Source organism: Anser cygnoides, chromosome 3 (genome assembly GCF_040182565.1).
Source record: "Anser cygnoides isolate HZ-2024a breed goose chromosome 3, Taihu_goose_T2T_genome, whole genome shotgun sequence".
Lineage (NCBI taxonomy): Eukaryota > Metazoa > Chordata > Aves > Anseriformes > Anatidae > Anser > Anser cygnoides.
Genome location: NC_089875.1, coordinates 82,760,396 through 82,776,301, shown reverse-complemented (window position 1 = coordinate 82,776,301; position 15,906 = coordinate 82,760,396). Strand labels below are relative to the sequence as shown.

At 42.9% G+C, this 15,906-nt stretch overlaps 1 protein-coding gene across 14 annotated transcripts in view; it reads right to left on the bottom strand.

Annotated features, from left to right (window-relative positions):
• The window catches only part of BACH2 (BTB domain and CNC homolog 2), a 191,670-nt gene that overhangs the window by 97,866 nt on the left and 77,898 nt on the right, over nucleotides 1-15,906 (bottom strand). For 6 of the 14 annotated variants that reach the window (XM_066994530.1, XM_066994519.1, XM_066994520.1 and 3 more), the window contains one exon: nucleotides 8,556-8,664. The exons of 1 other annotated variant lie outside the window; for it this stretch is intronic. The gene's annotated coding sequence lies outside the window, so the exon portion shown is untranslated. Of the gene's footprint in view, nucleotides 1-2,395; nucleotides 2,446-8,555; nucleotides 8,665-13,827; nucleotides 13,903-15,906 lie in introns of all 14 variants that reach the window. 7 more of the 14 variants (XM_066994521.1, XM_066994531.1, XM_066994524.1 and 4 more) reach the window with 5 other exon arrangements.

Here is a 15,906-nt window from a genome sequence, read left to right as displayed (position 1 = left end):
GGGGCAGGAGCACGAGGCTCACTGGGTACCAATCAGGTGTTATGTCTGGGACTAAACACAGACCCCTGTTAAATGGACCAGTAATTTTAGATTATGGGGACTGCTTTATTTGAAAAAAATAACAGCAGATGCATGATCTTATTAGAAATATATCCTTGGATAGGTGATAAATGAATGGCCATGTCTATATTAGCCTCTGTAGACTGAAACCACCAGTTCTATGGAGCTGACATGATGCCCAATTTTTGTGCTTTGCCCCGCAGTAACTCCAGCCTGGTGCAGTAGACTGAGTGCCCAACAGCAGCTGGAACACATCAACAGCACTGCTAGAGCACAACTTTCCGCTTTTATCAGCTATATAAGCTGATATGGGCCAGCCCAGTATCTCATGGATTACAGAGCATGCTACTGATTCTTAAAAACAGGGCATGGAAATGGGAGAACCTCAATATACTTTGGAGAAGATGGAGGGGGACCTATCTAAACAAAGAGTACTGAGAATAATCCAATGGTAGATTTTAAAACAAGAAGATGGAAAAATCCAAAGTTGTGCTGGAGAAAAAATGATGAAACAAACTGGTAAAAAGGGAAAGGAAAATGGTTGACTGGCTGGAGATGATGTTAGATTTTATTTCCCTAATTGTGGTATATAGCTGGACTTGAAACTAACAATATTTGCAAAATACTGTACTCTATCTCCTTTGAATGGGGCAGAAGTGTATTTAAAAAGTAGTCTTGCTTTTCAATGACAAAATAATCTTAATGCAAGCAATTTACACAGCTCTTTTGAGCTAAGAAATCACTGCATAGCTACATTTATGAAACAAAACTATGAGAATACTAAACAAGACACAATATCAACTGTGATTTAGAAATGAAGTCGATAAGCATATAGTTTTAGTCGTATTCAGTACAGAAACCAAGGAGTATCATCAACTTTGCAACATATTTGGAGAATCTCGTATTTTTCTGAACAACACTTTCACCTGCATCAGCTACGTCAGAAAGAAATAGAAACACACTCCCAAAACGTGAGGAGACATACTATTTTGGCAAAATTTGAGAAGACTGCACTTAGCTAGCACTGTTTTTTATCTGTCTGACCTAGAATTACACATGCTTTCAACCACAACTTTTATCAACTCTTTTAAGTTTTATCATTCCAAGGTACAAAGGTGGCAACACTCGGAGGAAGCAGTGAAAGACTGAATGGGAATTAAAAGCACTTTGCACTCTCAAGCAAGCCAGGGAAAGAATCCTATTTAGCTTCAGGAGAGCACTGCCAATACTAACAAAACATTTGTCGTCTGGCACTACATGCCAGTAGGTAGCGTACAAACCTGCACTAGTGTTTTGACACAAGCTAAATGGGCAAAGTTTGAAGCGTCACTTGTATCTGCCATGGTAGCTTTTCAGTTCATTTTGCACCATCTCCTGAATGTCAGGGTAAAAAAAAAAAAAAAAAGGCAGGGGAAGACAAGGTAAAACAGAAGTCAAAGCTTCAGAAAGAAAGGTAACTAAATTATCAAATACCGTATGTTAAATATCTGTCTAGTTCTCTCTATCAGCTTAACTCAAACAGAAAACTTGGACACTACATTTACTTTTTTCTCCAGTTTCATGCCCTCTGAAAATGAAAGCTTAGTATCAGTATATTCACCATCCCAGTTAAATCTTATCACTCCAAGAAGCAGTACGAACCAACATGCGCTAACCCAGAATCAAAGCCAATTCCATAACCACTACACAGAATAATTCTTTTTGCAAGCTCCAAGCTCCCTTCTCTGCTCTTCAACTCTGGCTATATCTGCTCCAGGGATCTTGGGCATGAGCCACGCTCACAGCTCATTCCTGTAATGAAAATGTTCTCTGCTCCCAGCAACTATAACTTAACTTTGCCATGTAAAAGAGAGCCTCTCTTTCCAATTCTCATGGCTTTGGGAGATTTTTTTTTTTTTGACTCATATCACAAAGCCTGCCCATTCTGCCTTGATTATCTTGTGTTATTACTATCTGTAGCCCTGGCATTTGTTTGAAATTTTGTTAAAAATAGGCAGTTGCATAAAGAATGACTAGTACAGCAAATGCTGCACCAAGCGATGTTATATATTTTATTGCATACTTGGTATGCCAGAACCAACAAAATCAATTATTTGGGTCTGAAAGCATATTTTTCCTCTCCTGCTTGCAACAGTGTAATCTTGGCAGAAATAACTGAGAAAAGAAGCATGGTGGTAGGCAAGAACTCCTAATAACATAAGATCATGATTGGATCAAGTGCTGTGCTTTGGGACACATCTCTGGGAAGAGAGAATAACAATGCTTGCGTTCTCAGCGTGTGACAAGGATACTTGGCATACTATCTGCTCGGCCATCATCCCAAATTACTAATTACCTGTGCCAGTGACCTTGTCGCACTGAAAAAGTCTGCTTTTCCCTGAAGATCTGCAAGAGAAAAATTAAATCAAATGCTTTCCCATTTGTTCAGAGTGGCTAATGAAAAATTCATTAATGAATACTTGGGCAAAAAGGCTCTCTCTGCAATTATAGCACGCGGTCATAAAAGCCAATGCATGATGGCTGGTGAATATTTCTCTGCAGAAATTGGCCCAACAAAGCTTCCTACTTGGTAGTGAGAGGAAGTTCTGAATAAATATTTGTTTTCCCGTATTTATTTCTACACTGGGCGAGACAAGACAAAAGGATGTTTACATGCTGAACTCATTTCAGGTTTTGCTCTTTGTGCACAATTTGGTCTGTAAGGTTACATGGCTTTTAATCTCACATACATTGTGGATTGTATGATCATCACCATCATAATGAAACCAGACAGAATTTACTTCCCGTTCCCCCACCCCGACACCGGGACAGCACGCTGAAATGAGAGAGTTAGTCATGTAAGACTGAGCTAAGAACGCTATGCAACATGTCAGCCACTTGGCTCCATCCCCGCCTGAAACGGTGCCACTGGAAGCTGCTCCTGCCAACGCGCCACCAGGCTGAGCGGGTCAAGCAGCAGTGTCACCCAAACCAGAAAGATCAGAAGATGTGCAATTTAGCTTGTCTGCAGGAAAGGCGGACGACAGTCCCTAGGTGTTTCTACAAGTCCTTTTGCTCTAGGCACAATCAGATTTTATTGAACCGTAATCCTAGATAAGTATACTGAATCTTACAGCTGAAGTCAATTACAGTGTGTTAAATGGCAGGCTTCCTGATCTGCAGGAGGGAAATCACTTCTTCGGTATAAGACCATATTAGTTCAGCAACTAGTTACTTGCCGCTTGGGCATGGTGTTGAAACAGCAGTGGACAACTAAGCATTTTGCCTTACTTTCAGGCACCAGTCTTCCTGAACTGCGAGCAGACCAAATTCCTAGGCTCACCAGCTGGAGAAGTGATAAGCACGACAGGCAGAGAGGGGACATCCAGTGACAGCACCACCACGTCTCAAACACGGCCATGTTGTCTTGGGGCTGGGGACTCTGAGCTATCCAGTCTCAGAAGGGACGAGACATCACTTTTCCTGTAATTGAAGATCCTCGCACTCAGAGGCTTAGGTTAGATGCAGCAGCCAACCCTGAGCTGGTTCTTTATTCATCTAAAATGGAAGTGTCTCAACCAAAATCAACAGGGTTGTTCACGGGTCTCTCCACAAGACAGGGAAAACTAGGTGCAGTGAAATGGTGGTGAAAACAAACAGGAAAGCAACTTGATGACAGCTGAAGAAGATGCAACCTGCCCAAGACAAAGACTGACTGCCATTCCAGAGTAAGGAACAAGTGGAGAAGGGAGGACCTCAGAGATGGAGGAGGGAAGAGCACATGTTGTGTCACTTCTGCATCCTACCAGATGTGAGTCATGACAGGGAAGAAACTTCTCGTGAAAGGACCAGGATAGAGAAAACTGGTGGCAGAAAGATGTCTGGGTAAGTATGGGTCTGACAGGAAGGCAGGGGAGATGTTTCTGTGGCCACAGAAAGACTGAAATATGGCAGGGATGGGAGGACAATGCAGGTCCCAGTGAGGAGGAGGATCTCTTATTAACCCTGGCCACTCGGAGAAAGGTGAGGATCAGGTCAAAGGAGGCTTTAAGAAAACAGGGCCAAATAAAAAAAAAAAGGAAAGGCAGTAAGAAGGTGGGAGCACAGGAAACAGAAAGAGCTTTTGAGAAACAAAAAGTGAACATGGTCTGAATGTGAACTTATGTGTACTTTCAAGATCTCATCAATGGCTGGAGAAGAGCATTAGTAAGTGGAGAAGAAAAACAGTGTACAGGGCTCCACGCCCTCTTCCCAGAGAAATAATTCCTGTAAATGCTGAGAAAAGTTTAACTATCAACCCACAAGAGATAAAAAGGACACATCAAAAGGCATGTGACTTGTCATTTCTGATTCCTTACTCAGAATTAGTATCGGCACCATGTGAGATTCATATCAAAATCTCTTAAATGAATATTGCCTATCAGGGGCTGAGTGGAGGAGCAGAGGGACTGAAGGCCAACTGTAGTGCTGGGCTCATGGGACAGCCTCAGCAGGCACAACGTACACCTTGCAAGGTGGCCAAGAAGGTGATGGCCAGCTCCCTTGTACTGCCTTCATCAGCCGAGTAGGGTCACCTCTGGTAACCTCCTGAACAGGCTCAAGTGTTCTCCAGTTTCTTTCTTACACACAACCATATTTAAATGTCAAGAGATCTCTGTGTAATTCAGGAGATGACAGAAGCTGCGTTTATGATCCAGTTGGGTTTGTGTGGGTCGTGTGTGTCAAGTAGATAGGAATGACTCAAACTATGAAGAGGCAGACCGTGAGGAGAGAGGCGAGAGACAGGGAATATTCCAACTGCCTGCCGCTGCACACGGAGAGCCAAACTCCATGAGAAACAGATCTGAAAGACCCAAAAAAGGGGGAAAAAAAGCAAACAACACCTTCCTAGATCTGGAAATCACTTTCTGTACTCCTAAACAAACGAAATGCAAAAAGCATGGGTAGTTCTTCTCTCTGAGGAAGCTCATCCCACTCACGCAAGTCGCCAGGCTGGCTCTCCCCATTGCAACATACACATTTTTCAGAAGCACCAGTAGGCTTCACCTTCCTGACACACCTCTGGAAGGGAGGAGGATGATCTCTGTTTTAAAAATGAGGAAGTTGGTCATGGGGCAGATGAAGGAGGTTGCCTGAGAACGCACAGGAAACCTGTGACTGAGGCGGGGAACTGAACCCAGACCATGAGTTCCAGTTGGGTGCCCCGTCCAAGCTGGGTGGCCAACAGACCACCTTTTCTACCAGGGCTTTGAAATTTAAGTTTGGTGTGTTTTTTAATTAATGTGTTTTTTTTTCATTTGTCTAGCCACTACGTTTCATTTCACTCACACTTCTGCTTTGTGGAAGCTTTTTATTCTGCTTCTTTTTTATTTTGGCTTTAAAAAACCCACAAGTGAACATTAAACAGAATTTAACCTTCACTATTTGGTTTTCTCCCCTACCAACATCGGCCTCTCTCTAGGTCTCAGCATTCAGTGTCCTTTGTTTGTGCACTCTGTGCTCATAATTATGGCTTGATCAAAATGTATCAGTGATTTTCAAAAGGAGGTTTCTTATTCACGGTTTCAAAGAATTACAGCAAATGCGTACTGGGAACAGCAGTGTTGTGAGGCAACAGCCCAGACCTGGTGGGAAAACCAGAGCAAGGAGATGCACAAAAAAGGTAAGTTCCCAAGTAAATGCTCCAATGCTGCTAGGAGTTACATCAAAATGAGCAATCAGCTGAAGAAAAGCTACCAGTAAGCCAACGCATGAGACTGCCTAGAATGTTTTAACAGTTAGGCTAATGAATCACTGTGTACATGTGAGCAGTGTACTTACAGTCAGGGTACTGCAGCTAACTAGTCTCTCTGATGGGTGAGAACAGTGTCTCTTCCATTGTCATCGTGATCTATGGTTTAATTGATATTTGAAAACCTCTAAAGGTCTTCTAGTGAAAGGCACGTAACATACATTTCTAAGACAAAATTCTGTGGTATTATAGTATTTGCAACAAGTCAAACCCTTATTTCATGAAATAATTCACACTGGGTGAAACACAAGAAGTTTCAAGATATGGAGAAGAAAAAAATATCAAATTTCCACTTGTGTGTAATAACCCACACAGTAAAAAAGAAAAAAAGACGACAGACATTTGTGAGAAAATGCTGCAAAACCACGAACTTTCAAAAGTGCCCAGAATGCTATTTTCACCTCATGTGGATGCAGCCCAAACTATCTACAACTAACCAAGGTGCATCAGAAGAATGTCATCATTCCACTTCCACCACAGAGTATCATTACCTTTTGCCCATTATGCACCCAAGGCTGACAGGCCCTACAAAATAACCTAAGACTTTTATGCTTAAAGCAGCTGAGCAGCTGCAAAAATAACCCTCTAAAAATATTTAATACTTAGTCCCACTCAGCAGCTGGAAAAACAATTACTGATTGAAAAATTCAGTGCTTGATATTACTTAATAGATGGGGAAAAACTATTCCTGAATCATAATTAACATTTTTTTAACTATTTAAAAGCATGCATCTGCTGTTTGAAGCTTCACAGAGAGACAATACGTGGCCTTCTGGCACCATTAAACAGACTAAAGTGGTTGAATTTGAAGGACATGAGGCAGAAAGCCACAGTGGAGTAGGGAATCCTTCAGTGACCTGGTATAACTGAGACTGCACAACTACCTCAGTAGCATGCGCCCTGGGACACCAGGTCTGAACCCGGCCTATGAAGCAAGCAGCGACTACCTCAGGGTAAATTAAATAAACGCACAGCTTCAGCTCCTGGTGCCACAGGGATTCAAACACCGTGACACACGATGAAAGAAAATACAGTGATAACAGCAATAAAGTGAGGCTACCCTCAAAACGGCCACACCGCTGACGGACAGCTCTAGGGCAGTGCCTCCCCAGGGCCTGGTCGCAGCGGGACTTCCTGCTGGGAAGTGCCGCGCCACCATGTCGGAGAAGACCAGAAGCTCTTGTGACACCCAGAGGTGCCAGGCACCTGCCTCCCCTGCTGGAAACACCACCAGCTTGGGCTGGGGCTTACATTCCAGAAGCAGACAGACCACGTACAGGCAGAATGCCAGCCAAAACCAAACTTTCTGTCTTCTAAATTTCTACAGAATTTTCCCCAAGCAACTCCCTGACTAACTGTCCACTAGGCACAGTAGAGGTGTCCCACCACTAGCAGCAACCATGCCCTTTCTAACTCTTGTTCACGTCCACCCATGTTGAATCAAGCCAAGCAGTGGCCTGGTAGGCATTGATGATGAAACGGCAGTCAGGGTACCTGGCAGAACTGAGTCAAGGATTTTTGTCTCGCACAACCTCACCTGGAGAGTGATCCAGGTGTGCCAGCTGACTACACTGAACAGGAATCCAGAAACAAACCTATGCCAAAAAAAGCTCTCAATTGCTTTACCATTCGGTTTCAAGGACTCAGTGTTGGAATTAGCACTTTTTTTTTTTTTTTTCATTTTAAATAGGTTTATGTAAAGCAAATGTAACCTGTAGGGAATATTTTGCAAGGTGCTAAGCAGTTTGAGCAACCTGTATAATGTCCTTAACTGTAAGTGACTTGAGCCCTGAATCATTAATGCTCCTGCCCTTCTTCTCTGAAGTGCCTGTACTATCAGAGGCCATTTCAAGGGAAGTACACTTAAGTCATAAATACCTCTCATATCATGATAACCTGCATCATCATCAGCAGAAAAACAAAGGCAATATAAAAAGAAATAAAATAGGTGTAAAATTTCATGTCACAAACACACCTAAATGGATTATACTTTCAAAAGTAACCATATAAAAGGGCACGATGAGGTTTTCTTGGTGTACTTCTTGAAGTTTTCTAGGATGATGTTACTAACTTTCAGAGTAAACGTGTTCTCAATGACATGCAGATGCACTCAATGCAAATGGCTTTTAATCTGAAATTGGGTCTTTTTCATTGACATATGGTCATCACTGAGACAGACAGATGACCAAATTCACTGCCATTCACAGTACACTGAGGTTCCCTACCCACACCCACAGCATGTTGGTAGACACAACCCAGTGCTCTTTTCAGATCAGTTAGGGCACCTATCCATGACGTATCTTGAATTCAGGTAGGCAGATCACAGTTTATGCCCCAAAGCTAAAATGCTGAAGCACACAAATGCAGGCAGGGATGAACACTAAAAAAACATGTATGCCACAGAGTGAAATACTGCACTGGCAAATGACAAAATAGATCAATATGTACTCTGCCAGATTTGTTTCTAGACTTATAAGTAGCTGTCTATTCTTGGAAATGTTTAGGTACTGTGCTGTGGAGTTTTAAAGCAAGTCACCAAAAAGCCTTTAAAGGATTTTCGATAAATGCTTCAGACATGGCAGTCTGAAGCTCATGTTCTCATGGGCACTGTTACTGTCTAGTAGATATTAGTAAAACTATGAAATTATAAGCAACAGTCAAAACATCCAGAAAATGCCCCCAAAATAAAGAAACCATTCTATGCTGCTTTTGCAAAAATACTTACTTACAACACAGTTCTGGAAGTGATTTCCAAGCAAGCCAACTGCTGCTTTAGACAGTTTACTGGATGGTGTGGCTCAGCTCTTTCATACAAGAAGCACCTACAGTTATATCTGGAAAAGGAAATAAAACCAAAATTCTTTGTGAGCAAATACGCAAATAAAGTCGTTTTTCTTTCTAAAACCATAATCAGGTTAAAACCAGCTTTAGCAGGACTATATGAAATTCTCATGCCAAGCTTCAAGTGTGTTGTCCATTTACAGGAACAAGCACCAAAGCACAGTCAAAGCCGACCTAGGAGGCTGGAGCTGAGAGCAACCATGCTTTGAGAACAAAAACATGCTGAACGTATCAAAGCAGCGAACAACCTGGCGCAGCTGTTTTTCTCATCTAGTTCTACTTGAAGCATTCTCAGGAAACGCAAAATGAAATACTGGCGTTAGTGTCAAAAACCTAGGTGATTTCAGCAGGGCCAAGAACTCCAGGCACCAACTTCTTTTTCTCTCTTGAGTGGGTGTTCACTTGTAAGTTTTAGACATGTTAGCAATTCAATGACTGAACGAATTAATGTTCAACTTAACAGTCATTGTTAGGCTGGGAGGTTATTACTGCTTGTTCTGTTACAGTGACAGATTAAAATAGGTTTGTATCTGAAAAGTTGTTTTCCACAATACATATTCCCTGACTTTTTGTACCAAATCATTTTCTCCCATCACGTCAACTCCTATTGTGTGAACCATCACTGCGAACTCTGCCACAACGGTTGGGATGGGCAAGGAGAAACAGGACGGCGACAGCCAAGGAAGAGATGGAGCTCAGCCCCTGTTACTTCTCTTTGGGCTGCCATCTTCTTTTTTCCAAGCATTTTATGTCGCTTATACGAGACTTCTCGGCAAAGGAGCACACTCACATTTTCAGGCCACGTTCTACTTTTAAAGCAAGCAAACAAAAGCAAAACCCAAAAGCAAAGAAAGGGCTTGACTTTATCCAGCCACCTAGAGAACAGAGAAACCTGTTCACTATCAGGCACTATTTCCACGCACAGGATGGAAAGCTGTGACTTCCCAGACCACAGACTGGAAGGCAGGTTCTTATCAGTGGAAAAAGCAAGCACCAAATTTCAAGGTTGAGCTGACTGGTATGGAAGAAGAAAAAAATACCACTACATGTCTAATTTTTGCAGACTCAGATCCATTTTGTACTAGTAAATGAGTTTTCATCCTTCCCTCCTTCATTTTTTTTTTTCTTTCAGGGTAGATAGCAAGCTGCTGACAACTCACACTGTACTAAGAGCTGTTCACACCGCACAAAGTGTTTACCACTCACAACTGATGCTAAAAATTAATTTACAGCACCACTACAGAAAGCTTTGACAAATTGTCATGTGTTGACACAGTCATAAGTTGTTGGTTAAAAAAAGTAACACTTCCCTCTTCTGCCACCTCATGTTTGAGATCAGGGATGGGCACATTATGCAAAGTTTGAGGGTTTGTAAGCTTCACAAATGTTTGGGCTTCACAAAACAAGCTAGGTTGTGAAACTTTTTTCTCTTACAGTTAGGCGTGTGTTTATTGCTAAAAAGACTCTAGTAAGAAAAAAAAAATATCCTTTCTCATCTACCAAGATCTGTGTGTTGTGCAAAACCAGGAGAAAAGGCTGTAAAATAAATAACCCTGCACGACAGTTGTTCTTCCCATGTGAACGATAAGATCAGACCCGTGACAAATACCCAGCTACTCAGAGCTGCAGACACCACCCACCTACTGTAGAAAGGAAAAAAAATATATAGCTGCAAGTAAGAGTTTTAATTGTTCTCAGCTGTCACACAATGTTATCTTAAGTGAACGCATTTATTTCTCAATTCTTCTGTATTGCTCTATAAGAAACAAAAAAGCAGTGGTGTTCATCAGACGAGGTCCAATTCGATTTCCGTGTACTCAAGATAGTAACCATTAGTCAGCACTTGTGCCCGCGGCAGCTCTTAAATTTTAACTCTGCCTTTTCTTGGTCAGGGCAGGATAAATAATCTGTCTTGTTTACACAGCAGAATTGGTAAGGGACACAAAGGCAGTTTTGGCTGAACGGAGAAGTGTTTCAATAGTACCGTGCTAACTTAAAACGTTAGCCGCACCCTGGACTAAATCATGGCTCAGAAACAAGTCTAAGGCTGGGAAGAACCAAAGCAACAGGAGATAAGCCAGGCATCCACTTGGTCAAGGTAAAATGACCTGAAGTTATCTTCATCTTTCTTTTCCCCTCAAGTTTATCTTTAAGCTGCCCAGCACTTGTGCAGAGCCATCCATGTGAACTAGGGACTTTCATCCATCCAAGCCAAGCCGATGCACTCCGACGTCAGTAATGAGCAGGACATGAAGACTGCCAGTGCCAGAGAGAAGAAAGGGAGATAAGCTGGGCCCCACATCAGGCAGGAGTTGGAACACTAGAAATAGTTTAGGGCAGCACGACACGGCACAGAGAAAGAAACATTCTCAGCCAAGTGGGCTTCATGAGGAGCACTGAAGAGCCAACTTTCCACCACCCATCTATCCTTCCAACACTGATAGCTCTCATTAAATTCCACCACCTTCTGGAGCACACACTGCACAAGAAGGCGAAGGAAATTCATTCAGGAAATTAACTTTGCAATACAAGGAATTCATATTCTTCCCCCCACACCCCTAACATTCATACAAAGGGGAGATGCTTTGAGTGGTTCCTGACTCCCGAAGGGAGGCATCTTTACACCTTCGCAGAGGTGATCCACTCACCCTAGCCTGTGCCTGCAGCAGTGCAAGCAGATGCCTGTAATTTCTCTACAAGACCTGAGGTACGTAATGTCAACCAAAAGGAGCTCCTGCAAAACATTAAGCGGATGAAATTTCATACAGACTCCTCGCTTGCTCACACCCCACACACCTTCTCTGAACTTTTTTTTTTCTGCTAAAATGTAGAAATCTCACACCGCACTATTCGACTGACTTTATTGCCACTGAAATAGATACAGTGTGAACTTGCTTTTGAGACCTTGATTTCATGTTAGCAGTGCACTAACACAGAGATTTTTGCACAACACACATGTAGAAAACTGGTAGCTCCCCATGGACCTACTCGGGCTAGCAGAAGAGCAGCACATGTCCCGGTACAAAATTTCTGTATGACCTGAGATGTTACTCTGAAAAACAACACAGATTACTCTCTGGCACATCTAATGGAAGCAGAGACATTTACGTCATACACTCAGGATGGACATTATCTTGCGCTGCTGATTGGAATGATATCATCCATGATTAATTAGCTTAGATTGATGTACATTTAGAAAAGCAATCAAGAGGCACCTCCTGTCCCCCATCGATAAAATCTTGCAAAATCTCATGCAGGAGCACATGCCTGTTCAAACCAAGGCAGGGCCAGTGCAAGAAAATCAAGAAGGGTTCAGCAATTGGGCAATGCGGACAGGGACACTCCTGTGGCCTCCCTAATCCACACCTCTGTGCTGCCCTTCAGGTTTTGGCACAGGGAGGATGGATGGCAGTGTCTTGGCCAGTCTACAACCCATGGCTGTTTGCACGGTGTTAGAAGAAAGCCACACGATTTCAAAAGTAGAAGGGAACATACGAATCTGTCCTGCTCTCTTGATGATTAACAGTTGGACTTGATGATCTTAGAGGTCTTTTCCAACCTAAATGATTCTATGACTCTATGACTCTGTGATGCACAAATGTTGCCGAAGGGGTAAAGTACAATAAATAAACTGAGAAATTAGTTGTATTGGCACTGCCTGCATGTGATGCAGACTGCGTGGCACAACATCTCTGCCTAGAAAGGAAAAAAAGGAGAGATGCAGCTGTGTTATTCCCTGGGCACCACTGTTCCAGCCAGTGAGGACAATGCTGGGGTTTAAGACAGCCCCCTCCTCTCCCAAAGCAAGAGATGTCAGTGACTACGACGTGGGTAATTTTCCTGTCTCTGCTCTGCACCCGTCTGTACATCGCTGCAAAGGTCACCGCGTCATATCTGTTACACCGAGGTCTGCCGCCCACCAGCAGACAGGGAAGCAGCTTATCTGGGCAGCCTGGCAGGACCTCCTGCAAGCACTTGGGCGAAGGGGAAAAAACCTTGCAGCTTTCTACTGTGTGGGGGCTTCAAAAATAGCTCCAGTTCTTAAGAAGGGACTGAGATGCTCAAATTACCTTGAACTGAAAGGATCTCAACCTACACCAGCTCTGCTCAGCAAAGCCCAAAGACATCGTTCCCTTTCTGACTCTCCCTCCCCGGTGCGGGAGAGAGCGCTCTGGGAAGCGATAGCTCTGTTAGCATGAAATGGTGGGGAAAAGGATCAGATCTTCATTCGTGCCTCTCTGGAGCACACCTTAAGCTTCCAGACCTCTCAAGCAGAAAGAACCTGGTGGCTCTGTGAAGAGTTTAATCACGGGAAAGCCAGCATCCACGTTTCCCCTTCTGTGGGCTCCATCCAAAAGGCAAGCACCCCTCAAAGGCAGTGGGAACTGTCTGCCCCTTGCACAGAAATGTACTCAGACACATGCACACGGGCCTCCCTCTGCTCTCCCTCTCACTTTAAGTCTTTTTCTAACTGCATACATTACTGTATTTTTTCACAACTTTCTTAGCATTACATCTGTTGTATGCTGCGTAACAATCAATGCCAGCATTATCTATAGCATTAGCAAAGAAGCAAAACATGTAATTCATTGAAATAGGACTCTCTTCTTCCCCAACTTCTCATAGCCATTTTTGGCTATGTTAAATAAATCCATCTGCTTGACTTGTATATACTGTGATCAAACCTTTACCAAAGCTAGAAGCATTTTGTTTCTAACGAATATATTCCCATGGCTGCTCCCAAGTCAAGTCTCTACTTCTGGCTTAGACAATGTCATACAACTTTTATTGTAATCCAATGCTTACAAACAAATGAACTTTAAAATTCAGTTAAATGACAACACACAGCTGAGGGACTCTGGAGGCTTAGCTATCTCAGGAGCAAAAATCACTCTTTGTACTGCTTTTGTAGAACTGACAGTAGGATTCTCTGGATGTCTCTGAGCCATCTCACGCCAGAAAAATAACTAGATAACAAAGAAAACCTAGAGATACCAAGTTTTATGAGACCTTTAGCAAAAGTGTTTAAATCAGACCATTCTGATTAGTACATACTGAAATCCTCAGATCTGCATCACGTGGTTCTGCCTTGCATGTGCAACCGGGTTATGAGCCAAGAGAAAGAACCAACTCCAGAGATCAGAGATTGGTCTCACCTGCCAAAATACAGCACTGCAGCTGGAAGCTTTTCCTGACCTTTCCATCCCCAGTGACTTCCACAGGAGAAAACGCTGCAGGAAAGGTACCAAAGAAGTTAACTAGTAGCGTGTGATTCATCTTCTATCCCTGCTGATAAAGACAACTCAATGAAAAGAAGAACATAAGCCCCACGTCCTCTCAGGTGTGCTCAAGGAGCGAAGTGGTGGGACGCTGCAGGGAAAACCTCTGGCACTTAACCCCAAATTACAAAAGAATCCCAATTTCAGGAGTTGCTGGCCTGCAGTGAGGACATGTTCAACGCACTGTCCAACCAGCAACTCAGCCGCTCATGTTGGTGACACAAATGTTGAAGAGGCATGTGGGTATATGTGAAAGTTTCACTCAATCCTAAATTGGTCCAGTTCCTGTCTTCCCAATGGCTTCCCTCACCATTAGAAATGCTTTGATTTGGATTTTAGTCAAGTCTGGTTTACAGTGCTCAAATTCAGCTGTTGAAAAAAAAACCCTGCTGGAACGCCTTACTCATTACGCAGCCTTGCAAAAATTATTAGCTATGTTACAAGGCATTTCCCTTTGGGGACCAGAAAGGGTGAAGAAAGGGGATGGAGAGTGACAGTCTGTGGTTTCTAATGCAGCAGCAAGAAAATAAATAAGTAAGAGGAATACAGGATATAATGTGTTTACATTTGTCAAAACAAGTTTCCTGGAGACAGTGAGGGTTCATGCTGCTGAGCTGTCACTTCTGCTAGAAACTGCTGCCTCATGCTATCGGGAGGTCAGTCACTGACCTACTTTCTGATAGAACTGAATTAATTTGCTACTTCTGTACACAACCTTTTTTTTTTTTTTTTTTTTTAAAGGGACACTCAACAAATTCTTTAAAAGTTGCTTTTTAAACCAACTTGGAGCTTCACCTAATGGTGTGCAAGGACATTATGCTCCCTGGCACAGGGCCCACTATGCTCGGTCTGCTTATTCTTTTGGAAAAATCCATATAGAATATTTTTAATGAGTTGACACAACAAATAATGTCTGTCCTTTTTGAACTCTTACACTACACTAACACTCAAATACTTGCGATATAACCTATTACAGACAATAACGGAGGACAGCACTCTAATAATGCTGTTCTTTGTCCGGGCTGCTCCTGAAATAGATGCCTACTTCAACAGGATTAGCTCCCCAAATAGACAGATGCATGACATGGCATATTTATAGGATTAAAACACAAAGTTATTAATAGGAAACAAAATGAGTAGGCGAAACTCATAAACTAAATACCTGTTGATCCGATCATCCCCTGCACAGAGCCACACAACAAACATCTGCACTCACCGGGAGACAGTGGTCTGTCAGGAGCTCTTACGCTACAGCAGTATACTGAGAAAGTGAAGTGGCAGAAGTAGGAGCAAAGGAGGTGGCAGCTACCTGCATGTTTTGCTTAATGGCTACATGGACACAGATCTAATGGCATTACACTAACCCCGTCATTAAAATAAAACCACAGCTGAGCCAAATCCTTGGACTATCAAAACACCAGAAATCCTCTCCTGAAATCATCCTTAGCCATGATATAACAGAAAGCTTCACGGATTGTGTGGACGTGTCTTTCTAGCTCTCACGTGGGTAACAGCACTGCTGTTCAGAAAGAGAAAAGCAGTGTATTGCTCAGTGAAGGCAGGGCCACTCTGCACTGAGGTTATTTGGAAGATGAGGCCCTATCCACTAACACCTGCATCAGGCCTCTCAGGCAACCTGCTCTCATACTTTGGCTCCATCTTCCACCTGCGATGTGAAGATAAGGATCTCCTCCAAATGCTTGGCTTGGTTAGTGCTGAGACACTGGGGTAGAGACTTGCACTTTACATTTCCCCAGGGTCCAATATAACAATAAGGGAGGTAGTACTGACTACCAGACAATTGCTAGTATCAAAACAGATTTATGATCACTCGAGTTCTTGGACTTGATGAGGCTGATGTTGCCAAAGATAACTATGCTAAAACTAGCACTTCCAACTGCAAGAGCATTTCTGTCAACCTTCTTAGCTTTCATCTCTGCATATTTACAAGCCCCA